Source organism: Balaenoptera borealis (genome assembly GCF_965194805.1).
Source record: "Balaenoptera borealis genome assembly, contig: HAP1_SCAFFOLD_817, whole genome shotgun sequence".
NCBI lineage: Eukaryota > Metazoa > Chordata > Mammalia > Artiodactyla > Balaenopteridae > Balaenoptera > Balaenoptera borealis.
Window position 1 is genome coordinate 76,593 of NW_028123385.1, and position 17,864 is coordinate 94,456.

Sequence of the window (17,864 nt, forward strand, 5' to 3'; positions counted from 1 at the left end):
AAGTGTAAATTTTTAAAAAAATAATGATCACATTTTGACTTAAAAAAATCTTTTGCAGTATGTATTTAATCGGTATGTTTTAAATAGGATGTTGCAAATGTTCAGAATACCATGTGGTCAGATGATTACCACAGCTCTGTGGTTCTTAATTACCCATATGAAGGCCAAATGAATCAGTAGTCAAATGGGGGCAATTATCACATTTATAGAAGAACATGACTCTCTGGATGGAGTTTTCTGCAAGCCTCATTTGCTATTACGAAGTAAGTAGTAGAGCATTTCAATACAAATGAGAATAGGAGGATGCAGTATAAACTAAATGTCATCAGTTTGGGGGACGGAGAAAATACGGTAGAGAGTCACAATTTTTCAAAGTTTATTTTGGCAAATTTCTGGATGTAGAAAAGGTGAAGCTTGAAATCAAAATAAAAGCAATTTCATACTGAAAGGCTTATTTATGGGAACTGAAACTGCTGGTGGTATAGATTCCACTAAGATCTATCATTTCATTAAGGCACAAGGAAGGAAGGAAAGTTCAGAGGTCTGCCAAATGAAAATGGTCATCTTTGTAGCTTGGCTGTACTGAATATATTGACATGGAGAAGATTTTCTGTCTGGAGCAGCTGTAAAAATGCAGCCCCATGTCCCAGATGTCCAGCTGAATAGACTCTATGGCAATTGGCATACGTGCATGCAGTTAGAAATCAAATAGAAATACATGCTTTTTCTTCTAATAATTATGCTTTGCTATTAGTCAAGAGTAATGACTCTCAGCAGCACTGTTTCAGTAGAGTTATAAAGATTAGAAACATAATTGACTTATTGATGCCTTGGACGCCCAAAAACTTCTCATGAGTCAGTATATTCAATGTCTAATTATAGGCAATGATAATTCTTTTCCTGTGACATGTCTCAACGGTGGTTTGGATTCTAAAAGCAAATAAAAGGACTAGGAATAGCTCCATGACTCACTTTTTAAAATGAATGTCTCTTTTCCTATGGAGCAGGCGAACTTTCCTAAATAGCCACCGGTACCAGATGCTATTTGATTAAACTTAGGAGAAGTTTATCTCATATCTACATGTCAAAAACTCAGTGAAATGAATACCTCCCTTTATAATACCAGAAAAAAAATCCAAACTCAAACACAAACACAAACAAACATACACACCACACAAACACTCCACCACCCACCACCAAGAGCAAGAATTAGGAATGAGAAATATCAATAAATATCAATAAATATGTAAATAAATAAATACAAATCTGTATTGACATACATCCCCGTCAATGAATACACAAATCCTTGAGAAAGTAAGAGATCTGTCAGTGTACACAAGAAAACAAGATGCAAAGGGAATCGAGGTTCTAAAAACAATAAAACCATTCAGATTTTATGCCATCGAGGGTCTGCATTTTTGTCAAACCACCTAACCTTATTATATTCCTCCCTCTCCCCTCTCCCCATCTTTATATCTCTTTCTCCCTTTCTTTTCATTTTTATTTTTTTAAAAAAATTTTAATGGAGTATAGCTGATATACAATGTTGTGTTAGTTTCAAGGTGTACAGCAAAGTGAATCTGTTATACATATACATATATCCACTCTTTTTTAGATTCTATTCCCATGTAGATCATTACAGAGTATTGAATAGAGTTCCCTGTGCTATACAATAGGTCATTATTAGTTATCTATTTTATATATAGTAGTGTGTATATGTCAATCTCAATCTTCCAATTTTTCCCTCCCCCCCCTTACACCCTGGTAACCATAAGTTTGTTTTCTACATCTGTAACTCTATTTCTGTTTTGTAGATAAGTTCATTTGTACCCTTTTTTAGGATTCTTCATATGATATTTTTCTTTCTCTGTCTGACTTACTTCACTCAGTATGACAATCTCTGGGTGCACCCATGTTGCTGCAAATGGCATTATTTCATTCTTTTTTTATGGCTGAGTAATATTCCATTGTATATATGTACCACAACTTCTTTATCCATTCCTCTGTTGATGGATATTTCAGTTGCTTCCATGTCCTGGCTATTGTAAATAGTGCTGCAGTGAACATTGGGGAGCATGTATCTTCTCGAATTAGAGTTTTCTCCTGATATATGCCCAATAGTGGGATTGCTGGGTCATATGGTAGCTCTATTTTTAGTTTTTTAAGGAACCTCCCCATACTGTCCATAGTGCCTCTCCATAGTGGCAGTACCAGTTTACATTTCCAGCAACAGTGTAGGAGGGTTCCCTTTTCACCACACCCTCTCCAGCATTTATTTCTTCTAGATTTTTTGATGATGGCCATTCTGACTTGTGTGAGGTGATACCTCATTATAGTTTTGATTTGCATTTCTCTAATAGTTAGTAATACTGAGCATCTTTTCATGTGCCTCTTGGCCAACTGTATGTCTTCTTTGGAGAAATGTCTATTTAGACATTCTGCCCATTTTTTGATTGGGTTGTTCGGTTTTTTGTTTTGGTTTTTTTTGATATTGAACTGCATGAGCTGTTCAACAAAATACTAGCAAATAGAGTCCAACAGCACATTAAAAGGATCATACACCATGATCAATTGAGATTTATCTCAGGGATGCAAAGATTTTTCAATATTTTCAAATCAATCAGTGTGATACACCACATCAACTAATTGAAGAATAAAAACCATATATATATAATCATCAAAATAGATGCAGAAAAAGCTTTTGACAAAAGTCGTAATCTATTTATGATAAACACTCTCCAGAAAGTGGGCATAGAGGGAACCTACCTCAACATAATAAAGACCATATACGACAAACCCACAGAAAACATCGTCAATGGTGAAAAACTACAAGCATTTCCTCTAAGATCAAGAACAAGACAAGGACGTCCACTCTCACCACTTTTTTTTTAAAATTAATTAATTAATTAATTAATTTTTGGCTGTGTTGGGTCTTTGTTTCTGTGCGAGGGCTTTCTCTAGTTGCGGCAAGCGGGGCCACTCTTCATCGCGGTGCACGGGCCTCTCACTATTGCGGCCTCTCTTGTTGCAGAGCACAGGCTCCAGATGCGCAGGCTCCGTAGTTGTGGCACATGGGCTTAGTTGCTCCACGGCATGTGGGATCTTCCCAGACCAGGGCTTGAACCCGTGTCCCCTGCATTGGCAGGCAGATTCTCAACCACTGCGCCACCAGGGAAGCCCCACTCTCACCACTTTTATTCAACATAGTTTTGGAAGTCCTAGCCGCGGCAATCGGAGAAGAAAAAGAAATAAAAGGAATCCAAATTGAAAAAGAAGAAGTAAAACTGTCACTCTCTGCAGATGAAATGTTACTATACATAGAAAATCCTAAAGATGCGACCAGAAAACTACTAGAACTCATCATTCAATTTGGTAAAGTTGCAGGATACACAGTTAATACACAAAAATCTCTTGCATTCCTATACACTAACAATGAAAGATCAGAAAGAGAAATTAAGGAAACAATCCCATTTACCACTGCATCAAAAAGAATAAAATACCTAGGAATAAACCTACCTAAGGAGGCAAAAGACCTGTAATCAGAAAACTATAAGATACTGATGAAAGAAATCAAAGATGACACAAACAGATGGAGAGATATACCATGTTCTTGGATTGGAAGACTCAATATTGTGAAAATGAATATACTACCCAAAGCAATCTACACATTCGATGCAATCCCTATCAAATTACCAATGGCATTTTTCACAGAATTAGAAATTTTTACACTTTGTATGGAAACACAGAAGACCCAAAATAGCCAAAGCAATCTTGAGAAAGAAGAATGGAGCTGCAGGAATCAGACTCCCTGACTTCAGACTATACTACAAAGCTACAGTGAGCAAAACTGTATGGTACTGGCTCAAAAACAAAGATATAGATCAATGGAACAGGATAGAAAGTCCATAAATAAACCCCTGCATCTATGGTCACCTAATCTATGACAAAGTAGGTAAGAATAAACAATGGAGAAAATACAGTCTCTTCAATAAGTGGTGCTGGGAAAACTGGACAGCTACATGTAGAAGAATGAAATTAGAACACTTCCTAACACTATACACAAAAGCAAACTCAAAATGGATTAAAGACCTAAATGTAAGGTCAGATACTATAAAACTCTGGAGGAAAACATAGGCAGAACACTCTGTGATATAAATTGCAGCAAGATCTTTTTCAATCCATCTCCTAGAGTAATGAAAATAAAAACAAAAATAAACAAATGCGACCTAATTAAACTTAAACTTAAAAGCTTTTGCACAGAAAAGGAAACCATAAATGAAAAGACAACCCTCAGAATGGAGAAAATATTTGCAAATGGAACATCCATTTCTTTTTAATTATACCAAAATAGGGTCATATGATCTAATGTCTTTGTAATGACCATCTTCTTGGTGCAGATGTAACCACTCAAGGGTTGATTGTCTCCATCACTACATGGTTTGTGATTCCAATAATTGCACAACTCTCCCAATCATAGTAAAACACTGATAATTTCCACAAGAAAAATACAGCAGAAGTATATTGAGACAGCCAGAATTAAGAATAGTTATTAAGTACTCTCTTTATAGGACTAAAACTCAAAAGAAGCATTTATTGTTGTATACAACAACTATGATACATCATTAACACAAATAATTAGTTCATTGAATGAAACGGATTTGATAGTATGTAAATTTAATAACTAATTTTTATTGTTTCTACTTTTCTAATTTGTTCTTTTTACACTTTTGGAAGAAACAGAAAAAAGGAACCTTAAATATCCATTATTTGCAATGATTACATAAATGTTCTATTTGTTTGGTTTTAAACAAGTTAATACTAGTCTTAATTAAGAAATCCAGTTCATTGCATTGTAAATATTGACTATATAAACTCTATCCAACTAAGGCCTGATCCAATTTTGTAAGTTTGAGGGAGGGAGCAGGGAGGTGAGGGAGATGGGTACAATCTTATGCGACTTATTTTCTTATAATTTTGGGAGCCAAAGCTGGCATTTAAAAGACTCCTTGGACAATCCATGGAAGAATATCCTTTAACACAGTTCTTTTGGTTCTAGCAATGCTTCAAACTAGCACCTGAGGACCTTCCTGCTTACTTCTCATGGTTTTTGAGGTCCCCTCTAACAGATGTATCATGTACTGTCTCCAGGCTGTCTTCTGAGGCTGTGTTCATTTCTCTCTCTCCATCTCTCTCTGTTTTTTCTTAGTATACACTTGGTTTCCAAAGGCACAAAGCTTTGCCCATCCATCAGTGGAAGCACAGTGCCCTTCTAATGAAGCTGACACTTTGCTCCCTCTACCCTTAGATTTATCAGATTAGGGGTCAGGTACGGTGCCCTGCATCCGTTAGTCTCCAGAGCACCCATGGCAACCTCTCCAAATAGTCTTTTTGAGCGCCTCTTCTCTGATTTAAAGTTCAATATTAGGGATCCATTTCTGTTCTCCCCACCTCCAAGGACTGGAGAGTAATGCAGACAGACTGAAAATCTCTACAATAAAATCCTCTTCCTGGAATCTTTAACACTAACTCTTATATGGTTCATGTAGGAGATAGACTAATGCTGGCCAGATCAACTCCACAAAGCACAAAGCAGCCTTAGAAGCTGGTTTAGCAAAAGAGTTTAAGATTCTGGGGTACTTGGTACCTATTTAATTGTTCTCCGACTTTGGGGCCACAGCCCAACAAGTTTTTGGTTAACATTTTTTTCTATTAAACTGGTGAATTCTTGCTTCACCTATTATATATAAAAGGAATTCAACTAAGCACTTTACATATGCTATAGAATTTAATGTCCACAACATCCATATGATGCCATTATGATTCTTTTGTAGATGATAAAAACTAAGAATCCAGGATTTTATAAAACTCAGTCAAGGTCAACCACTTGTAAATGGCAGAGCTGAGATCAGGCCCAAGGTTTCCAAGTCTCTGCAGAAAAGTTAAAGAAAGTGGACATAACCTCCTTTGAATGATTCCTATGTGCCAGGCATTGTTAGAGTCTTTTACATCCGGTTACCTCACTTATTCTCACAAGAACTAAACAAAAAATGTGTTATTCTCCTTCATAGGGAAAATGGAAAGTGATTATACACATTTTCCAAGGTCATAAGGTACCTAATTGTACAACCAAAGTGAGATTTTTTTTTTAATATAAAGTCTATGCACATTCAATTACACGATTTTGCCTTCTGGCAATTATGTCTTGTTTACTCCACTACAAATCCTGCCTACCGCTTTAGGCTTTTCTGCAATTGACTACATTTATTAAAATGGGTAGGCAGAGATTTTCTATGACATGATTCATGCAAAGGTAGCAACATTCATTAGTTTATTCACAGTACCAATACTGCAAGAGTTAGGTAAACCATAATAAATAAGAAAGGCCTTGTATTGGCCTTGATTAGCTCACACTTCTGTAAGAGAAAGGGATTCTAAAAGAATTACAATACATTGCTAAAAAGATTCGGTAGAACTGGGAACGATTACAACATACCAAGGAAGCAGCAATCAGGGAGAAATTGCAAAAAACTGATACGTGAGGTGAGATTGAGGAACGAGAAACTAAACAGCTCAGACAAGAAGGACAGTGGGGGGATTACTGAGGAAGTAATAAGGCTGAGAATAGAAAGTTATGAGTAATTTGGTACAACAGCGGCATTGAGTATATGGAAAGAAGACAAGATTATTGTTGCCACAAAGGAAAGAAAAAGTAAACAGCTCTAACATTTGATTTAGTTTCTTTTCACTCATTTAATCAGTCCTTTATTCTTCCAATCATCTTTTTGGCGTATATTTCCTGAGTTATTGCCAGCTTCCAGTGATGAGACAGAAGCGCAATATATATGGCCCATCTTGGAATCGCCTTGAATGCTATCAAGATTTAGTAGGTGGAGCTGGAAGATTTCTACCTGTATTGCACTTCACAGCACTGCCCCTTTCAAAGCCTTAGGAGGGCCCTAAACAATGCGTTCACATGGACTGGTGATTCTAATTTTTACAAAATTAATTAACAGATTTTATTTTTTGGAGCAGTTTTAGGTTTATAGAGAAATTCAACAGATAGTAAAGAGTTCCCATATACTCCCTCCTCACCCACCCTCCACCAATAGAGTTAAGGTATTATAAATATCTTGCATTAGTGTGGTATATTTGTTATAATTGATGAATCAATATTGATACATTATAATTAACTGAAGTCCATAGTTTATGTTAGGGTTTACTCTTTTTGCTGTACAGCTGTACAGATTTTGACTAATGCATATCATGTATACACTATTACAGTGTTGTACAGAATAGTTTCACAGCCCTAAAAATCCTCTGGGCTTTATCTATTCATCCCTCTCCGCATCTCCTCTGAACGTCTAGCAACCACTGATCTTTTTTAGTCTCTAAACTTTTGCTTTTTCAACAACATCATACAGTTGGAATCTTACCATTTGTAACATTTGTAGACTGGTTTCTTAGTAATATGCATTTAATATCCCTCCATGTCCTTTGTGGCTTAATATCCAATTTCTTTTTATTGCTGAATAATATTTCATTGTCAGTTATGTACTACAGTTTATCCATTCACATTTTGAAAGACATCTTGGCTGCTTTCAGTTTTTGGCAATCGTGAATAAAAATGCTATAGACTTTCACGTGCAGGTTTTGTATGGACATAAGTTTTTAACCCATTTGGGTAAATATGTAGGAGTGTGAAAGCTGTATCATATGGTAAGGCTATGTTTAACTTTGTAAGAAATTGCCAGATTATCTTCCTAAGTGGCTGTACCATTGGTGTTCCCACTAGCTATGACTGAGAATTCCTGTTGTTCTGCATCTTCACTAGGATTTGGTATTATTTGTTTTTTGTTTTTTTTTTTCTTTTTAATCCATTCTAATACATGAATAGTGGTAGCTGGTTTTAGTTTGCAATTCCCTAATGGCATATAATGTTGAATATCTTTTCATATGTTTACTTTTCATCTGTATATCTTCTTTGGTGAGGTGTCTATTCATATCTTTTGTCCATATTTTAGTTAGGTTATTTTTCTATTGGTAAATTGTAAATATGCTTTGTATATTTTAGATATCAATCCTTTATCAGATATTTGTTTCTGCAAATATTTTCTCCCAGTCTGTGACTTGTCTTTTTATTTCATTAACAATATTTTTTATAGAGCAGAAATTTTTAGTTTTAATCAGTTCCAAGTTATAATCTTTTTTTTCTTTCATGGATCCTGCTTTTGGTATTTTACCTAAAACTAATCATCAAATTCAAAGTCATCTAGATTTTTTCTTATGCTAGCTTCCAGAAATTTTATAAAAGATTTGCATTTTACATTTAGACCTAAGATCCAATTTGGGTTAATGTTTTTGAACCGAGTTAAGGTTGGTGTTTAGATTCTTTTTTTTTTTTTTTTTAATGTAGATATCTGATTGTTCTAGCATGATATTTTGAATATACTATACTTACTCCATTGAATTGGCTTTGCTCCTTTTTCAAAGACTGCTTGACTATATTTGAGTGGGTCTATTTCTGGGTTCGGTATTCAGCTACATTCATATATCAATTTATTCTTTTGCCAATACCGCACTGTCTTGAATACTGCAGCTTTAAAATAAGTCTTGAAATCAGGTTGTATCAGTCTTCCAACTTTGTTCTTCACTATTGGCTATTCTGGATTTTGCCTTTTCATATAAACTTTAGTGTCAGTTTGTTGATATCCAAAAAAAAAAAACTTTTGGGGACTTTGGTTGGGATTGCACTGAATCTATAGATCAAACTGGAAATAACTGACATCTTAACAATCTTGAGTTCTTCTCTACAATAACATGGAATATGTCTCTGTTTATTTAGATTTTCTTTGATTTCTTTCATCTTTTTATAGTTTTCTACATATACATCTTGTACATAATTTGACTTATACATAAGTATTTTATTTTTCTATTTTCAGTGCTAATATAAATGGTGTTTCTCTAATTTCAAATTTTAATTGTTTATTTTTGGCATATAAGATAGCAGTTGACTTTCGTATACTAACCTTGTATCCTACAACCTTTCTTTGTTTATTTGTTCCAGAAGGTTTTTTTCTGATTCTTTAAGGTTTTCTACGTAAATAAATACGATATCTGTGAACAAAGACAATTTTAGTTCTTCTTCCCCAATCTGTGTACTTCTTTTCTGTGATATGGTGATTTATAATAAATACATATGTATATATGTATAGTCTTTGTCCCAGATTCTGGTACAGCGCTCCCAAAACCCTTGCGTTTTCACGTGAGAAACAAAGGTGCCTTTTCTTAGGTTAATGAGGTGATTTGGGGAAAGCACTAAGAATGGGGGCTGGTTGTTTGTGGAGCCAACTGTGTGATTAGAGAATTGGACTTTTCAGTCCCACCTCAGACCTAGGAGGGGAAAGAGGCAGGAGATTGAGTTCAATCACCAATGGCCAGTGATTTAATCAATCATGCCTATGTAATAAAGCCTCCATAAAAATCCAACAGGATGGGGTTTGCAGAGCTTCTGATTTGGTAAACATGAAGATGCAAGGAGAACAGTGCACCAGGAGAGGGCACAGAATCTCCACACCCCTTCCCACGTACCTTGCTCTACGTATTTTTTTATATTTGAAGTTCCTGAGTTATATGTTTTTATAATAAAATATATCTCTGAGTTCTGTAAGCTGCTCTAGCAAATTAATCAAATCCGAGGAGAAGATTCTGGGAACCTGGTCTTGTGGCTGGCCTCTGAAATTGGAGGGAGGAGCAGGCTTGTGGGACAGAGCCCTTAACCTACGGATCTGATGCTATCTCCAGGTAGGTGGTATCAGAATTAAATTGAATTGTAGGACACCCAGAGGGTGTTTGAGAACTGCTTGATGGTGTGAAGCAGTGTGGGGATGAAAATGCCCCCCCACTTTGACATGAGGTACCAAAATCATAATTTCTAAATGCATTTGCTAGGTCTTTCAGTATAACGTGGAATAGGAGTGTTAAGAGGGGCTGTCCTTACATTGTTCCTGATCTTACGGGGAAAGCATCAAGTCTCTCTCTATTCAGCATGTTAGCTATACGTTTTCTGATGCTGCTCCTTACTGAGTTGAGGAAGTTCTCCTCTATTTGTAGATCGCTAAGAGTATTTTCTATCATGAATGGGTGTTGGTTTTTGTCAAATGCTTTTTCTGCATCTATTGGTATGATCATATGTTTTCTTCTGTAGCCTGTTGATGTGCTATATTGCATTAATTGATTTTTGCATTTTAATCTGCTTTGTATAGCAGGAATAAATTCCACTTAGTTGTAGTGAATAATTCTTTATATAAGTTGATGAATTTTATTTGTTAATATTTTGTTGAGGCTTTTTACACCAATGTTTGTGAGATATATTGGGCCATAGTTTCCTTTCTTGTAATGTCTTTTGTAGGTTTTGGTGTTAGGAAAATGCTGCCTCATAAAATAAGTTAGGAAATTCCTCCTCTGCTTCCATTTTCCAGAAGACATTTTAGAGGACTGGTATAATTTCTTACATAAAGGTTTTTTTTTTTTTTTTTTTTAATATTCATCAGTGAAAACATATGGTTTCTGATTATTTCTTTATTGGAAAGTTATTAATTATTGATTCAATTTCTTTGACATGGGAGTACTCAGATCAATTTTTAAAGTAGCCAAAATTTTAAAGAATGCTTCCTTTTTACTCTTTCCGTTCCTTTTTCTGCTGTTCCCGTTGAATTTCCCTTCACTACAAGTGGCATTGGAATGGTCTAGGCAATTTTAGGTTCTTGAGAAAGAGAAATAGGGCTGGGTAGAGTTTGTGTAGTGGTGTGTGGCTTTCCATTAATTCAGCATTTAGTGAAGTTACTGTAGGCTGTCTAGGGTAAAAATGATTTCCCTGACTTCTCCAGCTGCACATTTTGTCAACTTAGTATCCTGATACCAAGCCTTACTGGGATATGACTGGGTCATAGAACGCATAGCACTACAAGTACTTGGGTAGTAGAAAAGAAACAAGGATTTACATGTAGTCTTTGGAAAATGCTTCTGATCACTAGTAGTACAAAATTTAAAGTGAAGAATTTGGTTCTCATGGACATCTAGTAAAAACTAACTTTCCACCTTGTCAAAAAGATGTAATGATATACCATATAAAATACCTAATACACTATTTTGTAGGCGTAATGTAAAATGGAAGTTATGAGAATCTCTGATTGAGGGTTTAAACATACAATAATAATACTGTAGCAACCACATAATTATGTCATCATAAATTCCTTATTCCCAGTAACAACTCCAAAGAAACAAACAAATATTAATCAATTATGCTAGTGGAAATCTTGAATTGGGGAAACAATACTAAAAAATTGCTTTTATATAAAGAAATTTTCAAAAAGTTTAATGGAAGAATATAGGAAAATACTATAAGCAGATAATCTACAAAACCTTTACATTATTGACTAAATTTGGAGTATTTATCAGTTGTCTTAAAAAATATATTGGTTGTGATTTTTTCTTTATTCAAAAAAAAGTTGGACGTAGTTTTGTGTTCAAAACTTTGTGTATTTTATTCTTAAAGCGGTTTCATCAAATTTTACAAATTGCATAAGGTTCAGATCCCATAAAACCTGAATCTATTCCTGATCTTGAAGCCATAAAAATTTATGGAATACGAACATAGTGAAAATTATGTCTTCTTTGTGAGTTGAATCTTTTTTCACTGAGATCTTGTATTCTATTGTAATGCTCTCTGCTTTGGAGCCTCCTCTAACCAATACTAATCATAGTTATCGCAGCTTTACTTTACTTTCCCATTGCACGCTCTACATATTGCTATCTTTTATTTAAAATCTTTTTCTGTGAGCATTTTTAGATGTGTTTCTTGTAAAAGCATATTCTTAGCCATGCTTTTTCTTATGCATACTCAAATTCTGTTTAAACTGGGTCATTCTGTCCATTTGATTTAATATCACTACTGGAACATTTAGGGGTTAAATGCTTTCTTTTCTGACTTGTTCTATGTTACTTTTTTTCCTTTTTGCTTTCCTGTCTTCTTTTGGATTCTTCAAATCTTATCTATCTTGGTGCCATTACCTTATATCAATTTGTTTTACAGCATCTCTTTCTGTTCTTTTAGGAATTAATTATGTGGTATCTACAAATTATTTAATAATCCTCCCTTCAAGAAATTTGGTTTATACATCCTTCCTTTAAATCTGTGCTGACATTAGTGACTTGCCTATAATCAATGGAATGCAGCCAAAGTGACACTGTTTGATATTTGAGGCTAAGACAACAGGCCATGCAACTTCCTCCTGGTGATCTTAGGGTGCTTGCTCTTCGGGAAGTTAGTCACAACTACCCTAAGTCTACCAACCTAGAAAAGTGACTGGCCAACGACCCCAGCTGGGCTCCCATCTGATAGGTAAGCATCATCAAATGTCAGTCCAGCCAAACCATCAGATGCCTGCATACTTAATCAACATGTAACTGAAACTGAAATAATTTTTCTATTTCTGAAAGATATCTTTTATAATTGCATTTAGTGAGTTTCCTATGTCTGAAGGATCCCTTTTATAATTACATTTGGTGGAGGCTTAGAATTGGTGAATTCTGTCAGTGATTATTTTGTCTGAAAATTTCTCCGAAAAAAACAAACAGCTTCATTCTTGAAGAATATTTTGGTAGTGCAGAAAATTGTAAGTAGTTAGTTGTCAGTGATTTTCTTTCATGATCTTGAAGATATCTTTCCACTGTTGTATGGTTTCCAATGTTTTTGATGAAAGTTCATGTAAATCTAATTATCTCTTTAAGGGTACATTGTCTTTCATTGTCTGCACTTTCACCCTGATGGGTCCTGCTTATGGATTTATATCCACTTATTTTTCCTGAGCTTCTCTGACTTTCTGATTCAGATGATAGGTGTCTTTCAGCAGTTCTTGGGAACTCTTGGTCATTACCACTACACACATTTTCTTTGTCTCATTCTCCCTTCTGTCGTTCCATTCTGAAGAGCTCCCCTCACTCTACTTCTGACCTATACACACAGTAATTCTCTCTTTATCTGTGTTTAATTTGATATTAAATTATCTACTAAGTTTTAAATTTGTATTTTGCTTTTCTATTACTATTGTTGATTCCATTACAAATCTGCAATCTCATTAGTTACAGTCTTCAGTGCCTTAAGTAAATTCAAACTTTCTCTCTTACCTACAACATTAATATGTCCTATTACAATTTGTGTTCCATAATCTAATAACAAGGACCTCTTTGGGGTCTATTCTCCTTATCTTACATTCACGTTGATTCCTGCTTTTTGCATTGTGCACTTCATAATTCTCAACTTTTTGTTCAATCATGTATTTAAAAGTTAATATTGAAAATAATTGTGAGACCTTTGATAATCTACTATGGCCACAGAATAAACTTAAACATTTGTTCCACAGTGGTAGTACCTTGGGGTAATTGGCAGAGGTCAAGGGAAAAAAACATCCACTCTGAGAAAATATAACAACTTCCCTGCATGCAGCCTTTCAGAGTAGGGGGCCAGAGCAGGTGCTGTTCCTCTGGGATTTCTGCCTTTGGAAGGAGTTAAACAGCATTGATGCAGGCTAAGGAGTCCGCCTTACCTCTTCTCTCATTCCCTTTTCTTAAACCTGTGGAGGGTCTCAGGGGAAATTCTCTTTGAGGTCCAAGCCCAAATAAGTGGTTTACTTAGCCAGAGTCTCTACCCTGCCAGCCTACCTCACTGGAGACTTCCTTTTTGTTTTTCTTTTTATAATAAATGCCAACAGGGCATATATGACTCTGGTTTACTCCTTAGAGCTCTAATTCTCTTTCTGTGAAATACCTGATCCTCTAAAACAGAGTCTGAGGCTTCCATCAGCAAGTTCTCTTTAGCAGGAGGCTTGACGCTGGCAGTGTTTTTACCTGAAGTTGGAAGTCTTGTTCAGTTATTTTCACTTAAGCATGTGCTGATTGGTTTCACATTTAAACTTCATGATTTTTGTTACCACGCTTCACGGTGACAGATTGTCATCTTAAATATTTTATCCTGTGCTCTCAGCATCCCCTGGAGAACCTTGGATGACAAGCTAATACAAACAGTTATTAGTGGACACCTTTGTGCTAAAGCCTTTGCCTAGATTCACGAGTGAACGTGCCAGATCTCACATTCACGTGTGACTCAGCAATATTTAAGAAGCCCAATGTAAAAAATCTCAATCTCACCTAAAGAGTCTGAGGGATAAATGAGATTAAGGACTTAAAATAATTTTGGAAGCTGTAAAAGGCTATCTATAAGTGCCTGTGGTTATATGATCATGACCTGCTCTTATTAGTCTGTTTGCAGGTATTGTCTATGAATTAAATATCTTGATCATAAGGTTTATTTGATGTCATTTTTTTATATTGGAAAATAACTGATTCCTTATCTCATTTTAAAATTCAAAATTTATCCACTTTTTGGCCAAAATCAAGCCAGTAATACAGCTCATACAGTCAACTTGAATTACTACTACCCAATAGAAACAAATAACTGTGAGTTGTTTATGGCTAATATTGGATGCTGAGATTACATATATATATATTAGACAAATATATGTATAATATAAAAAATATCTTTAAATATATAGATTTATACAATATATAATATATAGATTTAAACAATTCATAAACAATATATAAAATACACATTTAAACATGCATAAAGGATATATAAAATAAATATATATATATTTAAACAACTCATATATATGTCAGTATCCAATATTAGTTGAATACACAATTTTTAAAAAAATTTTCAATGAACCAGCTTCTATTGCGATGATTCAGAATGAGAGAAATGGTATTCTATTTCCTATTTAGAACAAAAAGAAATATCACACATACAACACACTATCTTCTTTTGTCACTAATGAAGCTACTTAAAGGAACTGAAAATATAAAGAAATAAATAAAAACATTTCTCGATGCAGATACTTAAAAGTACCAAATACTATAGCATTGTTGTTTCTAAGTCGTTATATTACAAAAAGATATCAAGGAAACAGTTCCTTTTTAACTCCCCTATCAAAGAATATTTACGGGGAGGGTGGGAGGGAGGGAGATGCAAGAGGGAAGCGATATGGGAACATATGTATACGTATAACTGATTCACTTTGTTATAAAGCAGAAACTAACACACCATTGTAAAGCAATTATACTCCAATACAGATGTTAAAAAACAATATTTACGATTTTATTTCTGCATATTCTTTTTTTATGAAATATATAATGCATTCTAATGCATTGGTTAAAGATGTAGATTCTGGATTTAGCTAATTCTGCATATAAATATTGTCTCTACAATTACCAGCCCTGTAACTTGGAGGAATGTCATAGACTTTCTCTGCTTTAGTTTTGTTATCAGTAAAATGGCATAATATTTCCTATTTCATGGATATTTTTAAACATTTAAGCATGGGATATTTGAGAGAAATGAATGAGGTAACATAAGTACAGAACACATAGTAAACTCATTACTAATACATACTGGGCTATATTGTTGTGAAAATTCTATTGTGATTTCAAAAAATAAAATATCTTTTCACTATATAAATGCAATTATTTTATGCATTGTAGACTAATATTTGTGTTGAATTTTCTGTCACATCAAACCAAATTCTATGTGTGCTGTATTAACAAAGAGGAAAGAAATCTACCGAAAAATATTCTTCATATACATAGACACAATGCTACTTGACAAAGTGTGAACAGTTAAAACTGAAAAACAAAATCTCAGTTACATCAGCATCAAATATTATATTTTATAAAAATTTAGGCACACACTTAATGAACTATCTGTAAGACCTGTGTATTAGATATCCATTTCTGTGTGACAAAACCCTTTAAAACTTAGTAACTATAAAATTCAATAATCCTTTGCTTATTCATGTATTCCATGATTGACTAATTGGTATGATGTGTTAGCAGGAAGTCTTAGTTCCTCCACCCCTAGGCTCTCTATAATCTCCATGGTGTGGTAGCGGATAGCATGGCAGCTGGCTTCCTCTAGAATGAGAGATCCAAGAGATTGAGAGGCACACAGAATAAGGGGAGGAGAATTAGTTTCCACCTTTTGAAGGAAGGAGTGGCAAAACATTTGTGGACATATGTTAAAACCACTGTACATTGGAAACTGCAAAACATTTGAGAGAAAATTTTTTAAAATAAACAAATAAATCAGGAAATACGGCGTGCCCACTGACTGGATCATTTTTATCAATTCTCTCTGAATTTATCTATACTCTAAATATAGTCATGATGAAAGTCCAGCAAGGTTGTGAGTATGTGTATGGGGGTGAAAATTTTGACAATATGATTCTAAAATGCACAGCTAATATCAGTACTTACTTAGAAGTTACAGGAATAAAGACATTGTACTTTTGGTGTAAGGATAAATATATAGAGCAATAAAACTGATTAAGGAAACCAAAAATAAACCAACGCAAATATAGCATTATGGGTTGAATCGTGTCCCCCCAAAAGATGTTGAAGTCGTAACCCCCAGTACCTGGGAATGGGATCTTATTTGGAAATATGGTGTTTAGAGATAGGCAAGTTAAGATGAAGTCATTAGGATGAGTCCTAGTCCAATATGACTGTGTTTTGATAAAAAAGAGGAAACATACACACAGACATAGAAATACATGGAGGGGAGACAATGGGAAGACACAGGGAGAACGGCTGTGCCTACCAGAAGCTAGCAGACAGACGTGGAATGGATTCACGCTCACAGCGCTCAAAAAGAACCAACCGTGCTGATACCTTGATTTCAGACATCTTTCCTCCAGAACCAAGAAACAATTCTATTGTTTAAACTGCCCAGTTTGTGGTACTTTGTTTCTGCAGCCCCAGGAAACTAATACAATGGGGAGTGAAGGTCATTTCAACAAATGGTGCTGGAAAAACTGGATATAGATATATATATGTATATTTATATTTATATATAAAATTCTCATGCTTACCTCACATAATAAATAAAATTATTGAAATGGATAGGGGACTTAAGCATTTAAGGTAAAGTTACAAAGACTCTAGAATAAGCAATAGGATGTAATCTTTGTTACTTTGACGTAAGCAAAACTTTCTTAGCTAGGATATAAAAAACACACACTCTAAAGGAATAAATTTAACTTTACTTCCATGAAATTTAAAAATTCTGCTTTTTTCAGGACACAATTTAGAAAAATGATAAATGACAAAGCAAGACACCAAATTTGGATAATGTTTAAAATCTACATGCCCTACAAAGGATTTGTTTCCAGAATACATTAAAACAAACAAACTCATAACTCAGTAGGAAGGCAAACAACACAATTAAAACATCATGAACTTCCAGCTACTGCCTAGAATATAAAAATCTGAAAAGAATGTAAATTCCACACTAACAAAAACTAAAAAGAGGCCCATTTATAAAATTATAATTTTCTTAGACCTAGCAGAGAGCTGAATTCTCAAAGCTCCTAATTAGCCTGAAAACTAATGATAAAAGTAACTTCAAGGAGAGACAGGACGTGAGCACTGACTCACCTGGGTCAGAGGATGGGAGGAAGTCGGTGACCGTAGGACAAGGTAAGGAGCTTTCAGATGAAGTTTTCTAAGGAATTGCTGAAGGCTGAGTGGGCGGTGGGGGTAGTGATATATAAGCCGTGGTGAGTACAGACACAAAATTGACCGCACTCACTTTCAGGTTCATCTCAGTAGAATTTCACTGGGCCTGAGAAAGATTCAAAGCAGAGAGAAACACCATCAGTGTTCCAGGCACGGGAAAGAGTATACCCCGAGAGCCCAGCTCAGGGATCCTTCTCTGCTGGGGAAAAAACAAACAAGCAAACCAACAAACAACA

At 34.9% G+C, this 17,864-nt stretch overlaps 1 long non-coding RNA gene across 7 annotated transcripts in view; it reads right to left on the reverse strand.

Annotated features, from left to right (window-relative positions):
* The window catches only part of LOC309621673, a 301,426-nt gene that overhangs the window by 70,349 nt on the left and 213,213 nt on the right, over positions 1–17,864 (reverse strand). For all 7 annotated transcript variants that reach the window (XR_014240144.1, XR_014240145.1, XR_014240146.1 and 4 more), the window contains one exon: positions 17,548–17,734. This is a non-coding gene — a long non-coding RNA (uncharacterized lncRNA). The remainder of the gene's footprint in view (positions 1–17,547; positions 17,735–17,864) is intronic.